The sequence below is a fragment of the Pseudophryne corroboree genome, chromosome 2 (genome assembly GCF_028390025.1).
Source record: "Pseudophryne corroboree isolate aPseCor3 chromosome 2, aPseCor3.hap2, whole genome shotgun sequence".
NCBI classification, from domain to species: domain Eukaryota; kingdom Metazoa; phylum Chordata; class Amphibia; order Anura; family Myobatrachidae; genus Pseudophryne; species Pseudophryne corroboree.
This window is the reverse complement of record NC_086445.1, coordinates 482,870,530-482,887,889: the sequence shown is the minus strand read 5'-3', so window position 1 is coordinate 482,887,889 and position 17,360 is coordinate 482,870,530. Positions and strand designations below refer to the sequence as shown.

The 17,360-nt window shown below is 45.0% G+C and overlaps 6 non-coding genes across 6 annotated transcripts; all 6 read left to right on the top strand.

Moving 5' to 3' along the window:
* The first annotated feature begins 325 nt into the window (after window positions 1–325).
* LOC135052899 (small nucleolar RNA U3) lies at window positions 326–545 on the top strand. Its single transcript, XR_010242324.1, has one exon. It is a non-coding gene; the product is annotated as a small nucleolar RNA U3 (small nucleolar RNA).
* A 3,009-nt stretch (window positions 546–3,554) lies between these two features.
* Window positions 3,555–3,774, top strand: LOC135052965 (small nucleolar RNA U3). Its single transcript, XR_010242383.1, has one exon. It is a non-coding gene; the product is annotated as a small nucleolar RNA U3 (small nucleolar RNA).
* A 3,009-nt stretch (window positions 3,775–6,783) lies between these two features.
* LOC135053216 (small nucleolar RNA U3) lies at window positions 6,784–6,997 on the top strand. The gene has a single exon (XR_010242595.1). It is a non-coding gene; the product is annotated as a small nucleolar RNA U3 (small nucleolar RNA).
* Window positions 6,998–10,004: 3,007 nt separating this feature from the next.
* On the top strand, window positions 10,005–10,224 carry LOC135052898 (small nucleolar RNA U3). Its single transcript, XR_010242323.1, has one exon. It is a non-coding gene; the product is annotated as a small nucleolar RNA U3 (small nucleolar RNA).
* A 3,007-nt stretch (window positions 10,225–13,231) lies between these two features.
* Window positions 13,232–13,451, top strand: LOC135052980 (small nucleolar RNA U3). The gene has a single exon (XR_010242394.1). It is a non-coding gene; the product is annotated as a small nucleolar RNA U3 (small nucleolar RNA).
* Window positions 13,452–16,294: 2,843 nt separating this feature from the next.
* Window positions 16,295–16,517, top strand: LOC135053047 (small nucleolar RNA U3). Its single transcript, XR_010242449.1, has one exon. It is a non-coding gene; the product is annotated as a small nucleolar RNA U3 (small nucleolar RNA).
* The last annotated feature ends 843 nt before the right edge of the window (window positions 16,518–17,360 follow it).

Below are 17,360 nucleotides of genomic sequence, written 5' to 3'. Positions count from 1 at the left end.
TGATCCTGACATTCTGTGTGCATAGTCCGTTATTAGCTGAGGCTGTTGTTGCTGCTTTAAGCTGTGTCTCGGCTGTTTCAGAGGTGCTTCCTGGTTGGCCAGAGTATCTTAAATATGCAGATGAGCAAGTGAGTGCACAATCATAGAAGAATACATTCTGTAAGAAAAGCTGAGTCCATCGTTGGTCCACATTTTAAAGGCAGCATAGTTTCTTACTATCTGATATATTCAAAATATGTTCAACTGTGAGATCATTTTAAAAATCTCCATTATATTAAAAAGACTCTCCTTCCCACAGCAGTAAAAATGCTAGGCTGTTATGGTTAAGACTATACTTTCAGGGATCATTTCTATAGTTTTTAACTTTTGGAAATGTGCTCTAAAGTGTCCAGATCTACCAACCATGAGGAAGAGCAATAGTAATCTTTTCTGAGCGCGAAGTGAGCTCTCAGTGCTGCTTCATTGTAGCTGCTGTTTGCTTTTGATGACCGTTCCTTTTCTTCTATCATGGGAGAAATGGAGGAAGAGATTACAAGCTGAGTGGTTGTTTTTAATGCTTGTTAATGACAGATTTTCTTATGGCTCCATGTGTACTGCTATTGTCATGTGGCATGATGCAACGTGCCCAAAAACATTGATAATGTGCTCATGTCAAAGGATCCCTGCAAGGGACATGGTGACATCACCAAACATTAGGAACAAGCCATCGGAACAAAGGGGCCGATGGTTTCCACTTCTACAGAATCAAATTGAAAAGGACTGTCAATTGGAGGGAACAAAAAAAATATTGATGATTGTGGATCATTGCTTTCTGATGTCCATTCCTGTTGTGTGGCAAATTCAGGCACATTAGTAGTGATTTATCCCTATTACTGAGCTGGCTTTATATCTTCAAAATATTTTCAAGTGAAGCTTATTTGGGGATTGTCACTTCAAACTGGAAGTATTCTTAACACTATATGGCAAGTGCAGTTCTGCATGAATGGCCAGCAGGTGGTGCTCCATGTAACACTGCAGCTCTCTGCTCTGAGCTCCAGCACAAAAAAATAAAAGCAAAACTGTCACGACTCATGGCATTGTCCCCTTCTCTGCACATAGGCACCTGGCACTCCTGTCACGGCAGTGTCCCCCTCTACTGCATCCATACACCCGAGTCTCCTGTCGCGGCAGTGTCTGCCTTGGGCATGAAGGGCCCACCGGGGAACTGCAATGGTAGGGGACCGTATTTTAGGATGTGGACAGTCTCCAGAGGGGGGGGGGTGGCCAGCTGCCACAGAGGCTTGGCTAATCATTTTATAGTAAAAACTGCTTGTTCATGCTTAATAATGTACCAGATTAATAACAGTAATGCAGAAAAAACACCATAGTCCTGTGCACTATAAGGCAACATGTGCGTAATCTATCATTCAAGTGCACAATCTGGAACCTGATCCCTAGAAGAGAAGGTGGGGCCCGCCGAGGGTTTCCCCTGTGCCCCTGCTGGACAGTCCAACCCTCTGTCACGGCATCATGTCCACTGCTCTGTATGCAGGACTTGATTCAAAGATGTACATAAAGCAAATGGTTTATGTACGTCTACGATGGTGGGCGCATGTGTGATCGCACGCAGTGTCCTCTGTGACGCAAGTCTGATGGACAGTCTGCAGACGTGTGGGGTGGGTAGATTTCACTAAAACAGGAAGTTGTACCTCTATTTTCTGGGAGTGGCGAGGCCAGGCTCTGCATCGTCTGATGCAAATTTCCTGGCCCCAGCAGCGCAAACAGCCTGGCCATCCTGAGTACTCGGTTGATGTTTACGCAATTGATCCGATGCTGTCTCTTTGGATGCAGAAGCACCCTGAGGACGCTTCGAGCTGTTGTACGTACTGTAGGGCTCCTGCCTGAAGCATCCAAAGGGCACTCCAGGTGGCACTGCTGCAGCAATACTGACTGCAGGGCAGCACCGATCGCAGACCCCTAGTTATGGCCCTGGTCCAGTGTAAGTGCTGAGTTTCTAGGTCTGATTATAAGTTGTACGGCAAGCAGTAGCAGCCATTAGATCACTTGCGTGAACATCGCCCATCTGAGCAACCAGGTTACTCAGGATGGCCTGGGGTTTCACTCTGCCAAGACCAGGAATTCTGCACTGGAGGACGCAGACCCTGGCCTTGGCAAGCCTACAAAACAGGGGTGGGATAACACCATTTTGGCCACAGCATGTGAATCATGTTGAGGCTTAGGGGGCCCTGCGAGCAATCTCGCAGTCACAGATCACCAAACATCACAGTTGTATGGAAACGGCTGCGTTTGCGTACAACTCTGAATTAGACCCTCTGTTTCACAACCTATTTATGTACATGCTCACAAGACATAGGGATGGACGTTTGAGGTCGATGGCTACCAATCAACAGTCTTTCCAATTCGATCAAAGTACCCTTTTCCACTAAATTGCGAGGATTCGATGGTTGCCAATCCGATGTTCAGGTACTTCTGTGCATTTGCGGACACCCGGAAAGGGGTGTCCGCAGCTCAGGTAAATGCACGCTTGCACAAAGCTCTGAAAGATTCTACACATGTTCACAGTAAAGCAATTGATGGTTACACCATTGCAATCATTCAATGTGCATGGCTGCGTTTGATGTCATCAGCCCGGCAACCAATTAATGCCAGGCTTCCGATGTCCATACCTGCTGTGGCGTGATGGGAAGCCTTCCGGGGAGCAGAGGACACATTATTTTGGAAGCATTTGTGATGTAAAGTAGAGTAGATGCAACATTTCAGTACATATTTCGGGGAACCCCCTTTTTTTAATATGAAAACCATTTAGAGGAAATCCATGCCAAATGAAGGCTAGCAGTGAAACTAACATGGTTCATTTGAATATCTTTATGGTTTTATTACAAATTACACCCAAAAGCAAGCAGGAGGTGGTTTGTATGTCATTTGTCGTGTTTATTCCCCATGTTTACTCATTTTTGTCATAAAAGAAAGATATAAAAGGTAGTATCTTTGTTACATTAATATTATGTAATCTATCGCTCTTATTACTCTTCAAATACCAGCCTACATATGAGGTTCTGTTGCATCGAACATCCCCCCAGCGTAAAATGAACTAACAGTAGAGGAACAGAAACAAAAGCACCCATCCCACAGCAAATATAATATGATCGTTAGTGATCTACCAAGCAGAATTGTCACCATGCCAGAAAAGCATGTGTTTAGACTTTGTTTTTCTCTATAACATATGTTTGGTTTTGTGATCCTGACATTCTGTGTGCATAGTCCGTTATTAGCTGAGGCTGTTGTTGCTGCTTTAAGCTGTGTCTCGGCTGTTTCAGAGGTGCTTCCTGGTTGGCCAGAGTATCTTAAATATGCAGATGAGCAAGTGAGTGCACAATCATAGAAGAATACATTCTGTAAGAAAAGCTGAGTCCATCGTTGGTCCACATTTTAAAGGCAGCATAGTTTCTTACTATCTTCAAGATATGTTCAACTGTGAGATCATTTTAAAAATCTCCATTATATTAAAAAGACTCTCCTTCCCACAGCAGTAAAAATGCTAGGCTGTTATGGTTAAGACTATACTTTCAGGGATCATTTCTATAGTTTTTAACTTTTGGAAATGTGCTCTAAAGTGTCCAGACCTACCAACCATGAGGAAGAGCAATAGTAATCTTTTCTGAGCGCGAAGTGAGCTCTCAGTGCTGCTTCATTGTAGCTGCTGTTTGCTTTTGATGACCGTTGCTTTTTTTCTATCATGGGAGAAATGGAGGAAGAGATTACAAGCTGAGTGGTTGTTTTTAATGCTTGTTAATGACAGATTTTCTTATGGCTCCATGTGTACTGCTATTGTCATGTGGCATGATGCAATGTGCCCAAAAACATTGATAATGTGCTCATGTCAAAGGATCCCTGCAAGGGACATGGTGACATCACCAAACATTAGGAACAAGCCATCGGAACAAAGGGGCCGATGGTTTCCACTTCTACAGAATCAAATTGAAAAGGACTGTCAATTGGAGGGAACAAAAAAAAATATTGATGATTGTGGATCATTGCTTTCTGATGTCCATTCCTGTTGTGTGGCAAATTCAGGCACATTAGTAGTGATTTATCCCTATTACTGAGCTGGCTTTATATCTTCAAAATATTTTCAAGTGAAGCTTATTTGGGGATTGTCACTTCAAACTGGAAGTATTCTTAACACTATATGGCAAGTGCAGTTCTGCATGAATGGCCAGCAGGTGGTGCTCCATGTAACACTGCAGCTCTCTGCTCTGAGCTCCAGCACAAAAAAATAAAAGCAAAACGGTCACGACTCATGGCATTGTCCCCTTCTCTGCACATAGGCACCTGGCACTCCTGTCACGGCAGTGTCCCCCTCTACTGCATCCATACACCCGAGTCTCCTGTCGCGGCAGTGTCTGCCTTGGGCATGAAGGGCCCACCGGGGAACTACAATGGTAGGGGACCGTATTTTAGGATGTGGACAGTCTCCAGAGGGGGGGGTGGCCAGCTGCCACAGAGGCTTGGCTAATCATTTTATAGTAAAAACTGCTTGTTCATGCTTAATAATGTACCAGATTAATAACAGTAATGCAGAAAAAACACCATAGTCCTGTGCACTATAAGGCAACATGTGCGTAATCTATCATTCAAGTGCACAATCTGGAACCTGATCCCTAGAAGAGAAGGTGGGGCCCGCCGAGGGTTTCCCCTGTGCCCCTGCTGGACAGTCCAACCCTCTGTCACGGCATCATGTCCACTGCTCTGTATGCAGGACTTGATTCAAAGATGTACATAAAGCAAATGGTTTATGTACGTCTACGATGGTGGGCGCATGTGTGATCGCACGCAGTGTCCTCTGTGACGCAAGTCTGATGGACAGTCTGCAGACGTGTGGGGTGGGTAGATTTCACTAAAACAGGAAGTTGTACCTCTATTTTCTGGGAGTGGCGAGGCCAGGCTCTGCATCGTCTGATGCAAATTTCCTGGCCCCAGCAGCGCAAACAGCCTGGCCATCCTGAGTACTCGGTTGATGTTTACGCAATTGATCCGATGCTGTCTCTTTGGATGCAGAAGCACCCTGAGGACGCTTCGAGCTGTTGTACGTACTGTAGGGCTCCTGCCTGAAGCATCCAAAGGGCACTCCAGGTGGCACTGCTGCAGCAATACTGACTGCAGGGCAGCACCGATCGCAGACCCCTAGTTATGGCCCTGGTCCAGTGTAAGTGCTGAGTTTCTAGGTCTGATTATAAGTTGTACGGCAAGCAGTAGCAGCCATTAGATCACTTGCGTGAACATCGCCCATCTGAGCAACCAGGTTACTCAGGATGGCCTGGGGTTTCACTCTGCCAAGACCAGGAATTCTGCACTGGAGGACGCAGACCCTGGCCTCGGCAAGCCTACAAAACAGGGGTGGGATAACACCATTTTGGCCACAGCATGTGAATCATGTTGAGGCTTAGGGGGCCCTGCGAGCAATCTCGCAGTCACAGATCACCAAACATCACAGTTGTATGGAAACGGCTGCGTTTGCGTACAACTCTGAATTAGACCCTCTGTTTCACAACCTATTTATGTACATGCTCACAAGACATAGGGATGGACGTTTGAGGTCGATGGCTACCAATCAACAGTCTTTCCAATTCGATCAAAGTACCCTTTTCCACTAAATTGCGAGGATTCGATGGTTGCCAATCCGATGTTCAGGTACTTCTGTGCATTTGCGGACACCCGGAAAGGGGTGTCCGCAGCTCAGGTAAATGCACGCTTGCACAAAGCTCTGAAAGATTCTACACATGTTCACAGTAAAGCAATTGATGGTTACACCATTGCAATCATTCAATGTGCATGGCTGCGTTTGATGTCATCAGCCCGGCAACCAATTAATGCCAGGCTTCCGATGTCCATACCTGCTGTGGCGTGATGGGAAGCCTTCCGGGGAGCAGAGGACACATTATTTTGGAAGCATTTGTGATGTAAGGTGGAGTAGTTGCAACATTTCAGTACATATTTCGGGGAACCCCCTTTTTTTTAATATTAAAACCATTTAGAGGAAATCCATGCCAAATGAAGGCTAGCAGTGAAACTAACATGGTTCATTTGAATATCTTTATGGTTTTATTACAAATTACACCCAAAAGCAAGCAGGAGGTGGTTTGTATGTCATTTGTCGTGTTTATTCCCCATGTTTACTCATTTTTGTCATAAAAGAAAGATATAAAAGGTAGTATCTTTGTTACATTAATATTATGTAATCTATCGCTCTTATTACTCTTCAAATACCAGCCTACATATGAGGTTCTGTTGCATCGAACATCCCCCCAGCGTAAAATGAACTAACAGTAGAGGAACAGAAACAAAAGCACCCATCCCACAGCAAATATAACATGATCGTTAGTGATCTACCAAGCAGAATTGTCACCATGCCAGAAAAGCACGTGTTTAGACTTTGTTTTTCTCTATAACATATGTTTGGTTTTGTGATCCTGACATTCTGTGTGCATAGTCCGTTATTAGCTGAGGCTGTTGTTGCTGCTTTAAGCTGTGTCTCGGCTGTTTCAGAGGTGCTTCCTGGTTGGCCAGAGTATCTTAAATATGCAGATGAGCAAGTGAGTGCACAATCATAGAAGAATACATTCTGTAAGAAAAGCTGAGTCCATCGTTGGTCCACATTTTAAAGGCAGCATAGTTTCTTACTATCTTCAAGATATGTTCAACTGTGAGATCATTTTAAAAATCTCCATTATATTAAAAAGACTCTCCTTCCCACAGCAGTAAAAATGCTAGGCTGTTATGGTTAAGACTATACTTTCAGGGATCATTTCTATAGGTTTTAACTTTTGGAAATGTGCTCTAAAGTGTCCAGACCTACCAACCATGAGGAATAGCAATCTTTTCTGAGCGCGAAGTGAGCTCTCAGTGCTGCTTCATTGTAGCTGCTGTTTGCTTTTGATGACCGTTCCTTTTCTTCTATCATGGGAGAAATGGAGGAAGAGATTACAAGCTGAGTGGTTGTTTTTAATGCTTGTTAATGACAGATTTTCTTATGGCTCCATGTGTACTGCTATTGTCATGTGGCATGATGCAATGTGCCCAAAAACATTGATAATGTGCTCATGTCAAAGGATCCCTGCAAGGGACATGGTGACATCACCAAACATTAGGAACAAGCCATCGGAACAAAGGGGCCGATGGTTTCCACTTCTACAGAATCAAATTGAAAAGGACTGTCAATTGGAGGGAACAAAAAAAATATTGATGATTGTGGATCATTGCTTTCTGATGTCCATTCCTGTTGTGTGGCAAATTCAGGCACATTAGTAGTGATTTATCCCTATTACTGAGCTGGCTTTATATCTTCAAAATATTTTCAAGTGAAGCTTATTTGGGGATTGTCACTTCAAACTGGAAGTATTCTTAACACTATATGGCAAGTGCAGTTCTGCATGAATGGCCAGCAGGTGGTGCTCCATGTAACACTGCAGCTCTCTGCTCTGAGCTCCAGCACAAAAAAATAAAAGCAAAACTGTCACGACTCATGGCATTGTCCCCTTCTCTGCACATAGGCACCTGGCACTCCTGTCACGGCAGTGTCCCCCTCTACTGCATCCATACACCCGAGTCTCCTGTCGCGGCAGTGTCTGCCTTGGGCATGAAGGGCCCACCGGGGAACTACAATGGTAGGGGACCGTATTTTAGGATGTGGACAGTCTCCAGAGGGGGGGGTGGCCAGCTGCCACAGAGGCTTGGCTAATCATTTTATAGTAAAAACTGCTTGTTCATGCTTAATAATGTACCAGATTAATAACAGTAATGCAGAAAAAACACCATAGTCCTGTGCACTATAAGGCAACATGTGCGTAATCTATCATTCAAGTGCACAATCTGGAACCTGATCCCTAGAAGAGAAGGTGGGGCCCGCCGAGGGTTTCCCCTGTGCCCCTGCTGGACAGTCCAACCCTCTGTCACGGCATCATGTCCACTGCTCTGTATGCAGGACTTGATTCAAAGATGTACATAAAGCAAATGGTTTATGTACGTCTACGATGGTGGGCGCATGTGTGATCGCACGCAGTGTCCTCTGTGACGCAAGTCTGATGGACAGTCTGCAGACGTGTGGGGTGGGTAGATTTCACTAAAACAGGAAGTTGTACCTCTATTTTCTGGGAGTGGCGAGGCCAGGCTCTGCATCGTCTGATGCAAATTTCCTGGCCCCAGCAGCGCAAACAGCCTGGCCATCCTGAGTACTCGGTTGATGTTTACGCAATTGATCCGATGCTGTCTCTTTGGATGCAGAAGCACCCTGAGGACGCTTCGAGCTGTTGTACGTACTGTAGGGCTCCTGCCTGAAGCATCCAAAGGGCACTCCAGGTGGCACTGCTGCAGCAATACTGACTGCAGGGCAGCACCGATCGCAGACCCCTAGTTATGGCCCTGGTCCAGTGTAAGTGCTGAGTTTCTAGGTCTGATTATAAGTTGTACGGCAAGCAGTAGCAGCCATTAGATCACTTGCGTGAACATCGCCCATCTGAGCAACCAGGTTACTCAGGATGGCCTGGGGTTTCACTCTGCCAAGACCAGGAATTCTGCACTGGAGGACGCAGACCCTGGCCTCGGCAAGCCTACAAAACAGGGGTGGGATAACACCATTTTGGCCACAGCATGTGAATCATGTTGAGGCTTAGGGGGCCCTGCGAGCAATCTCGCAGTCACAGATCACCAAACATCACAGTTGTATGGAAACGGCTGCGTTTGCGTACAACTCTGAATTAGACCCTCTGTTTCACAACCTATTTATGTACATGCTCACAAGACATAGGGATGGACGTTTGAGGTCGATGGCTACCAATCAACAGTCTTTCCAATTCGATCAAAGTACCCTTTTCCACTAAATTGCGAGGATTCGATGGTTGCCAATCCGATGTTCAGGTACTTCTGTGCATTTGCGGACACCCGGAAAGGGGTGTCCGCAGCTCAGGTAAATGCACGCTTGCACAAAGCTCTGAAAGATTCTACACATGTTCACAGTAAAGCAATTGATGGTTACACCATTGCAATCATTCAATGTGCATGGCTGCGTTTGATGTCATCAGCCCGGCAACCAATTAATGCCAGGCTTCCGATGTCCATACCTGCTGTGGCGTGATGGGAAGCCTTCCGGGGAGCAGAGGACACATTATTTTGGAAGCATTTGTGATGTAAGGTGGAGTAGTTGCAACATTTCAGTACATATTTCGGGGAACCCCCTTTTTTTAATATTAAAACCATTTAGTGGAAATCCATGCCAAATGAAGGCTAGCAGTGAAACTAACATGGTTCATTTGAATATCTTTATGGTTTTATTACAAATTACACCCAAAAGCAAGCAGGAGGTGGTTTGTATGTCATTTGTCGTGTTTATTCCCCATGTTTACTCATTTTTGTCATAAAAGAAAGATATAAAAGGTAGTATCTTTGTTACATTAATATTATGTAATCTATCACTCTTATTACTCTTCAAATACCAGCCTACATATGAGGTTCTGTTGCATCGAACATCCCCCCAGCGTAAAATGAACTAACAGTAGAGGAACAGAAACAAAAGCACCCATCCCACAGCAAATATAACATGATCGTTAGTGATCTACCAAGCAGAATTGTCACCATGCCAGAAAAGCACGTGTTTAGACTTTGTTTTTCTCTATAACATATGTTTGGTTTTGTGATCCTGACATTCTGTGTGCATAGTCCGTTATTAGCTGAGGCTGTTGTTGCTGCTTTAAGCTGTGTCTCGGCTGTTTCAGAGGTGCTTCCTGGTTGGCCAGAGTATCTTAAATATGCAGATGAGCAAGTGAGTGCACAATCATAGAAGAATACATTCTGTAAGAAAAGCTGAGTCCATCGTTGGTCCACATTTTAAAGGCAGCATAGTTTCTTACTATCTTCAAGATATGTTCAACTGTGAGATCATTTTAAAAATCTCCATTATATTAAAAAGACTCTCCTTCCCACAGCAGTAAAAATGCTAGGCTGTTATGGTTAAGACTATACTTTCAGGGATCATTTCTATAGTTTTTAACTTTTGGAAATGTGCTCTAAAGTGTCCAGATCTACCAACCATGAGGAAGAGCAATAGTAATCTTTTCTGAGCGCGAAGTGAGCTCTCAGTGCTGCTTCATTGTAGCTGCTGTTTGCTTTTGATGACCGTTCCTTTTCTTCTATCATGGGAGAAATGGAGGAAGAGATTACAAGCTGAGTGGTTGTTTTTAATGCTTGTTAATGACAGATTTTCTTATGGCTCCATGTGTACTGCTATTGTCATGTGGCATGATGCAACGTGCCCAAAAACATTGATAATGTGCTCATGTCAAAGGATCCCTGCAAGGGACATGGTGACATCACCAAACATTAGGAACAAGCCATCGGAACAAAGGGGCCGATGGTTTCCACTTCTACAGAATCAAATTGAAAAGGACTGTCAATTGGAGGGAACAAAAAAAATATTGATGATTGTGGATCATTGCTTTCTGATGTCCATTCCTGTTGTGTGGCAAATTCAGGCACATTAGTAGTGATTTATCCCTATTACTGAGCTGGCTTTATATCTTCAAAATATTTTCAAGTGAAGCTTATTTGGGGATTGTCACTTCAAACTGGAAGTATTCTTAACACTATATGGCAAGTGCAGTTCTGCATGAATGGCCAGCAGGTGGTGCTCCATGTAACACTGCAGCTCTCTGCTCTGAGCTCCAGCACAAAAAAATAAAAGCAAAACTGTCACGACTCATGGCATTGTCCCCTTCTCTGCACATAGGCACCTGGCACTCCTGTCACGGCAGTGTCCCCCTCTACTGCATCCATACACCCGAGTCTCCTGTCGCGGCAGTGTCTGCCTTGGGCATGAAGGGCCCACCGGGGAACTACAATGGTAGGGGACCGTATTTTAGGATGTGGACAGTCTCCAGAGGGGGGGGTGGCCAGCTGCCACAGAGGCTTGGCTAATCATTTTATAGTAAAAACTGCTTGTTCATGCTTAATAATGTACCAGATTAATAACAGTAATGCAGAAAAAACACCATAGTCCTGTGCACTATAAGGCAACATGTGCGTAATCTATCATTCAAGTGCACAATCTGGAACCTGATCCCTAGAAGAGAAGGTGGGGCCCGCCGAGGGTTTCCCCTGTGCCCCTGCTGGACAGTCCAACCCTCTGTCACGGCATCATGTCCACTGCTCTGTATGCAGGACTTGATTCAAAGATGTACATAAAGCAAATGGTTTATGTACGTCTACGATGGTGGGCGCATGTGTGATCGCACGCAGTGTCCTCTGTGACGCAAGTCTGATGGACAGTCTGCAGACGTGTGGGGTGGGTAGATTTCACTAAAACAGGAAGTTGTACCTCTATTTTCTGGGAGTGGCGAGGCCAGGCTCTGCATCGTCTGATGCAAATTTCCTGGCCCCAGCAGCGCAAACAGCCTGGCCATCCTGAGTACTCGGTTGATGTTTACGCAATTGATCCGATGCTGTCTCTTTGGATGCAGAAGCACCCTGAGGACGCTTCGAGCTGTTGTACGTACTGTAGGGCTCCTGCCTGAAGCATCCAAAGGGCACTCCAGGTGGCACTGCTGCAGCAATACTGACTGCAGGGCAGCACCGATCGCAGACCCCTAGTTATGGCCCTGGTCCAGTGTAAGTGCTGAGTTTCTAGGTCTGATTATAAGTTGTACGGCAAGCAGTAGCAGCCATTAGATCACTTGCGTGAACATCGCCCATCTGAGCAACCAGGTTACTCAGGATGGCCTGGGGTTTCACTCTGCCAAGACCAGGAATTCTGCACTGGAGGACGCAGACCCTGGCCTCGGCAAGCCTACAAAACAGGGGTGGGATAACACCATTTTGGCCACAGCATGTGAATCATGTTGAGGCTTAGGGGGCCCTGCGAGCAATCTCGCAGTCACAGATCACCAAACATCACAGTTGTATGGAAACGGCTGCGTTTGCGTACAACTCTGAATTAGACCCTCTGTTTCACAACCTATTTATGTACATGCTCACAAGACATAGGGATGGACGTTTGAGGTCGATGGCTACCAATCAACAGTCTTTCCAATTCGATCAAAGTACCCTTTTCCACTAAATTGCGAGGATTCGATGGTTGCCAATCCGATGTTCAGGTACTTCTGTGCATTTGCGGACACCCGGAAAGGGGTGTCCGCAGCTCAGGTAAATGCACGCTTGCACAAAGCTCTGAAAGATTCTACACATGTTCACAGTAAAGCAATTGATGGTTACACCATTGCAATCATTCAATGTGCATGGCTGCGTTTGATGTCATCAGCCCGGCAACCAATTAATGCCAGGCTTCCGATGTCCATACCTGCTGTGGCGTGATGGGAAGCCTTCCGGGGAGCAGAGGACACATTATTTTGGAAGCATTTGTGATGTAAGGTGGAGTAGTTGCAACATTTCAGTACATATTTCGGGGAACCCCCTTTTTTTAATATTAAAACCATTTAGTGGAAATCCATGCCAAATGAAGGCTAGCAGTGAAACTAACATGGTTCATTTGAATATCTTTATGGTTTTATTACAAATTACACCCAAAAGCAAGCAGGAGGTGGTTTGTATGTCATTTGTCGTGTTTATTCCCCATGTTTACTCATTTTTGTCATAAAAGAAAGATATAAAAGGTAGTATCTTTGTTACATTAATATTATGTAATCTATCACTCTTATTACTCTTCAAATACCAGCCTACATATGAGGTTCTGTTGCATCGAACATCCCCCCAGCGTAAAATGAACTAACAGTAGAGGAACAGAAACAAAAGCACCCATCCCACAGCAAATATAACATGATCGTTAGTGATCTACCAAGCAGAATTGTCACCATGCCAGAAAAGCACGTGTTTAGACTTTGTTTTTCTCTATAACATATGTTTGGTTTTGTGATCCTGACATTCTGTGTGCATAGTCCGTTATTAGCTGAGGCTGTTGTTGCTGCTTTAAGCTGTGTCTCGGCTGTTTCAGAGGTGCTTCCTGGTTGGCCAGAGTATCTTAAATATGCAGATGAGCAAGTGAGTGCACAATCATAGAAGAATACATTCTGTAAGAAAAGCTGAGTCCATCGTTGGTCCACATTTTAAAGGCAGCATAGTTTCTTACTATCTTCAAGATATGTTCAACTGTGAGATCATTTTAAAAATCTCCATTATATTAAAAAGACTCTCCTTCCCACAGCAGTAAAAATGCTAGGCTGTTATGGTTAAGACTATACTTTCAGGGATCATTTCTATAGTTTTTAACTTTTGGAAATGTGCTCTAAAGTGTCCAGACCTACCAACCATGAGGAAGAGCAATAGCAATCTTTTCTGAGCGCGAAGTGAGCTCTCAGTGCTGCTTCATTGTAGCTGCTGTTTGCTTTTGATGACCGTTCCTTTTCTTCTATCATGGGAGAAATGGAGGAAGAGATTACATGCTGAGTGGTTGTTTTTAATGCTTGTTAATGACAGATTTTCTTATGGCTCCATGTGTACTGCTATTGTCATGTGGCATGATGCAATGTGCCCAAAAACATTGATAATGTGCTCATGTCAAAGGATCCCTGCAAGGGACATGGTGACATCACCAAACATTAGGAACAAGCCATCGGAACAAAGGGGCCGATGGTTTCCACTTCTACAGAATCAAATTGAAAAGGACTGTCAATTGGAGGGAACAAAAAAAATATTGATGATTGTGGATCATTGCTTTCTGATGTCCATTCCTGTTGTGTGGCAAATTCAGGCACATTAGTAGTGATTTATCCCTATTACTGAGCTGGCTTTATATCTTCAAAATATTTTCAAGTGAAGCTTATTTGGGGATTGTCACTTCAAACTGGAAGTATTCTTAACACTATATGGCAAGTGCAGTTCTGCATGAATGGCCAGCAGGTGGTGCTCCATGTAACACTGCAGCTCTCTGCTCTGAGCTCCAGCACAAAAAAATAAAAGCAAAACTGTCACGACTCATGGCATTGTCCCCTTCTCTGCACATAGGCACCTGGCACTCCTGTCACGGCAGTGTCCCCCTCTACTGCATCCATACACCCGAGTCTCCTGTCGCGGCAGTGTCTGCCTTGGGCATGAAGGGCCCACCGGGGAACTGCAATGGTAGGGGACCGTATTTTAGGATGTGGACAGTCTCCAGAGGGGGGGGGGGGGGGGGGAACCTGATCCCTAGAAGAGAAGGTGGGGCCCGCCGAGGGTTTCCCCTGTGCCCCTGCTGGACAGTCCAACCCTCTGTCACGGCATTATGTCCACTGCTCTGTATGCAGGACTTGATTCAAAGATGTACATAAAGCAAATGGTTTATGTACGTCTACGATGGTGGGCGCATGTGTGATCGCACGCAGTGTCCTCTGTGACGCAAGTCTGATGGACAGTCTGCAGACGTGTGGGGTGGGTAGATTTCACTAAAACAGGAAGTTGTACCTCTATTTTCTGCCAGGCTCTGCATCGTCTGATGCAAATTTCCTGGCCCCAGCAGCGCAAACAGCCTGGCCATCCTGAGTACTCGGTTGATGTTTACGCAATTGATCCGATGCTGTCTCTTTGGATGCAGAAGCACCCTGAGGACGCTTCGAGCTGTTGTACGTACTGTAGGGCTCCTGCCTGAAGCATCCAAAGGGCACTCCAGGTGGCACTGCTGCAGCAATACTGACTGCAGGGCAGCACCGATCGCAGACCCCTAGTTATGGCCCTGGTCCAGTGTAAGTGCTGAGTTTCTAGGTCTGATTATAAGTTGTACGGCAAGCAGTAGCAGCCATTAGATCACTTGCGTGAACATCGCCCATCTGAGCAACCAGGTTACTCAGGATGGCCTGGGGTTTCACTCTGCCAAGACCAGGAATTCTGCACTGGAGGACGCAGACCCTGGCCTCGGCAAGCCTACAAAACAGGGGTGGGATAACACCATTTTGGCCACAGCATGTGAATCCATGTTGAGGCTTAGGGGGCCCTGCGAGCAATCTCGCAGTCACAGATCACCAAACATCACAGTTGTATGGAAACGGCTGCGTTTGCGTACAACTCTGAATTAGACCCTCTGTTTCACAACCTATTTATGTACATGCTCACAAGACATAGGGATGGACGTTTGAGGTCGATGGCTACCAATCAACAGTCTTTCCAATTCGATCAAAGTACCCTTTTCCACTAAATTGCGAGGATTCGATGGTTGCCAATCCGATGTTCAGGTACTTCTGTGCATTTGCGGACACCCGGAAAGGGGTGTCCGCAGCTCAGGTAAATGCACGCTTGCACCAAGCTCTGAAAGATTCTACACATGTTCACAGTAAAGCAATTGATGGTTACACCATTGCAATCATTCAATGTGCATGGCTGCGTTTGATGTCATCAGCCGGCAACCAATTAATGCCAGGCTTCCGATGTCCATACCTGCTGTGGCGTGATGGGAAGCCTTCCGGGGAGCAGAGGACACATTATTTTGGAAGCATTTGTGATGTAAGGTGGAGTAGTTGCAACATTTCAGTACATATTTCGGGGAACCCCCTTTTTTTTAATATTAAAACCATTTAGAGGAAATCCATGCCAAATGAAGGCTAGCAGTGAAACTAACATGGTTCATTTGAATATCTTTATGGTTTTCTTACAAATTACACCCAAAAGCAAGCAGGAGGTGGTTTGTATGTCATTTGTCGTGTTTATTCCCCATGTTTACTCATTTTTGTCATAAAAGAAAGATATAAAAGGTAGTATCTTTGTTACATTAATATTATGTAATCTATCGCTCTTATTACTCTTCAAATACCAGCCTACATATGAGGTTCTGTTGCATCGAACATCCCCCCAGCGTAAAATGAACTAACAGTAGAGGAACAGAAACAAAAGCACCCATCCCACAGCAAATATAACATGATCGTTAGTGATCTACCAAGCAGAATTGTCACCATGCCAGAAAAGCACGTGTTTAGACTTTGTTTTTCTCTATAACATATGTTTGGTTTTGTGATCCTGACATTCTGTGTGCATAGTCCGTTATTAGCTGAGGCTGTTGTTGCTGCTTTAAGCTGTGTCTCGGCTGTTTCAGAGGTGCTTCCTGGTTGGCCAGAGTATCTTAAATATGCAGATGAGCAAGTGAGTGCACAATCATAGAAGAATACATTCTGTAAGAAAAGCTGAGTCCATCGTTGGTCCACATTTTAAAGGCAGCATAGTTTCTTACTATCTTCAAGATATGTTCAACTGTGAGATCATTTTAAAAATCTCCATTATATTAAAAAGACTCTCCTTCCCACAGCAGTAAAAATGCTAGGCTGTTATGGTTAAGACTATACTTTCAGGGATCATTTCTATAGTTTTTAACTTTTGGAAATGTGCTCTAAAGTGTCCAGATCTACCAACCATGAGGAAGAGCAATAGTAATCTTTTCTGAGCGCGAAGTGAGCTCTCAGTGCTGCTTCATTGTAGCTTCATTGTAGCTGCTGTTTGCTTTTGATGACCGTTCCTTTTCTTCTATCATGGGAGGAAGAGATTACAAGCTGAGTGGTTGTTTTTAATGCTTGTTAATGACAGATTTTCTTATGGCTCCATGTGTACTGCTATTGTCATGTGGCATGATGCGATGTGCCCAAAAACATTGATAATGTGCTCATGTCAAAGGATCCCTGCAAGGGACATGGTGACATCACCAAACATTAGGAACAAGCCATCGGAACAAAGGGGCCGATGGTTTCCACTTCTACAGAATCAAATTGAAAAGGACTGTCAATTGGAGGGAACAAAAAAAATATTGATGATTGTGGATCATTGCTTTCTGATGTCCATTCCTGTTGTGTGGCAAATTCAGGCACATTAGTAGTGATTTATCCCTATTACTGAGCTGGCTTTATATCTTCAAAATATTTTCAAGTGAAGCTTATTTGGGGATTGTCACTTCAAACTGGAAGTATTCTTAACACTATATGGCAAGTGCAGTTCTGCATGAATGGCCAGCAGGTGGTGCTCCATGTAACACTGCAGCTCTCTGCTCTGAGCTCCAGCACAAAAAAATAAAAGCAAAACTGTCACGACTCATGGCATTGTCCCCTTCTCTGCACATAGGCACCTGGCACTCCTGTCACGGCAGTGTCCCCCTCTACTGCATCCATACACCCGAGTCTCCTGTCGCGGCAGTGTCTGCCTTGGGCATGAAGGGCCCACCGGGGAACTGCAATGGTAGGGGACCGTATTTTAGGATGTGGACAGTCTCCAGAGGGGGGGGGGGGGGGGGACCTGATCCCTAGAAGAGAAGGTGGGGCCCGCCGAGGGTTTCCCCTGTGCCCCTGCTGGACAGTCCAACCCTCTGTCACGGCATCATGTCCACTGCTCTGTATGCAGGACTTGATTCAAAG